Source organism: Homalodisca vitripennis, unplaced genomic scaffold (genome assembly GCF_021130785.1).
Source record: "Homalodisca vitripennis isolate AUS2020 unplaced genomic scaffold, UT_GWSS_2.1 ScUCBcl_12599;HRSCAF=22390, whole genome shotgun sequence".
Classification (NCBI taxonomy): Eukaryota; Metazoa; Arthropoda; class Insecta; order Hemiptera; family Cicadellidae; genus Homalodisca; species Homalodisca vitripennis.
Window position 1 is genome coordinate 3,515 of NW_025788717.1, and position 2,174 is coordinate 5,688.

Consider the following 2,174-nt stretch of genomic DNA (forward strand, 5'->3'; position numbering starts at 1 on the left):
ATTGTGTGTGGAGAAGAATTCTCGATATGGCAGTGAAGTTGAAACGTTGTAATTGCGTCAGTCTTATTTGATATGGAGCCATTGTCTATTTACATTGCTTTGTGATCGTATATATTACACAACATATCAAACGTGACTTGTCCCTTCTCTGAGGGAGGGGGTGGGGGAGGGAGGACAGAGTGAGCGCAGTCTGTACCCCCTCCCCGCACGTGTTCACTTGGGGCTTCCTACAAATAAATTAGAAAACAGAATATTAAAACTTTCACAATTAATCGTAGAAACAGATGTGGTTTTGTTGTCGATGTCCTGGTTCCTTTGCAGAGCACCCCAAGTGATAGGACGTGGTAACTGAGCGTGGTCGCTGAACTTAGATGATGGAAGTGATGAGCCTGGCCTTGAAGTTCACTATTCGCTCACTGGTTTGGGCGAGACGCTGTAACAAAACAAATATTGTGTTCAGTAATCCGAGATGTTCAGAACACGGTAAAGAAAACAAACCTACCTTGTGGTGAATTGCATACGTCGTGGAAGCTGTTAATAAACATTATGGTTATAAGCTAAAACCAAAATTTAATATTGCAAATGATAAAGATGGTAGTAATTCAAGTTGTCATTTGGTAGTTTCATTTTTATTATTGTCAGTCGAGAGGCATCAGCTGTTTTGGATATATTTGTTGCTTCTGGCTCATGCAAGCCTACGTTTTCAAGCCTACAGGATGACGTGGACCATGCTCACTTATGGTGTGACAGGGTTTTGTTGAAAAAAAAGTACATTGGCATTGTAATAAAAATTGTAAAATAGTTCGGTATCTTAGAAATTTTTTTATAATTATACTGATTTTTATTGTTATTTGACTAAACATTTTCAGCAGGTGTTATTTTGTTTAATATTAAATGCAAATAACAATTATTTTTTTCAGTTTACTTCTTATTTGTCAAAACCTATGTGCAATTCGGTATCTATATCTTTTACTAGTTCTAGATATAACTTTTTTTTACAAAATGGTGGTTAATGGCTAAACAACACATTTCTTGCCTATGTTTAATGACTATTTAAAAAAATCTTGAGTACTATCAGTCACAGAAGTTTGTGACACTCTTGTCAGAACACCCTGTATAGTGATTGAGAAAATGTTCTATAAATGTTGAGATTTTTTATCAAAGAAACAAGATCATGCTAATGTTGGACATTAAGGAAGGCTTTTTTTAACTTTGTGCTCTATCAGTGAAAAAACTGGTCTGTTTCTATGCATGATGTTGAGCGCAAATGGCACAATCCATCTCTTGCCAAAACCCAAAGATCACTGAATAGACTCTTTTATCTTTGATGCCACCACACCAAGACATGGTTATAGGTTTGTTTCACTTAACATGCTTGTAACTCACATGTAACTGTGTACTTGATCAACACGGAAAATACCTGTAATTGTAGTATTTGCCTATTCATTACAGGTTTTCTGACATTTGCCATCTGGATTTGTCGCAAAATTAAAACACTGTTTTTTTTTTTGTTAGGAATCTATCCTCTTCTTTAAAAACATGTAATAATATGGTTAAGCAAGTAAAAATCTATATATGACAATGAAATCACTAAAGTAAAAAACATTGACAACAGAGCAAGTTGTGCTCTAAATTCGTTGATAGGCGTGTGGAACGATCACAAACCAAACACACAACTCAAATGCTATATGTATCAGAGAAGGGGAGACACTGAGGATGTAGAATGTGTAAATTTTAACATGTGGACTTACAAGAATGAGGTCCTGTATGAGGTTGGCGATGCCGCGGTTTAGCGATGAACAAAGAGTCTCGTGAGGGGTCCAGGAACACCTGCACTGTAGCCATCATCTGCCTTGCCGGAGTGTGGTGGTATTGGTCTCGTCCAAGGGTGCATTGTCTGCCTCGTCCTGGTTCTGAGTTGTTCCACTGGCCTGCCACCAGCTGGTCACAGCCACGAGTGATTACAGGTTATTGTCAGTTCAAAATATTGACCTTTTGTGGGACTATTAACTATTAAAAGCATTACTGAAACGATTTCTTCAATTATTGTATAAGTACTGCAATTATTGTGCTGTAATAATGGGTTTATTATTTCAAATTTAATTGATTTGTTTTAGACTTTTGTTGGTGTTTAGTTCAGCAATATACCTAGTAGACTGGGGTTTTAATTTATA

General features: G+C 36.7%; 1 long non-coding RNA gene across 1 annotated transcript; it reads right to left on the minus strand.

Moving 5' to 3' along the window:
* Window positions 1-295: 295 nt before the first annotated feature.
* Window positions 296-1,831, minus strand: LOC124375030. The gene is made up of 2 exons (XR_006923639.1): window positions 1,752-1,831; window positions 296-433 (listed from the first exon to the last, which is right to left on the minus strand). It is a non-coding gene; the product is annotated as an uncharacterized LOC124375030 (long non-coding RNA).
* Between the last annotated feature and the right edge of the window lie 343 nt (window positions 1,832-2,174).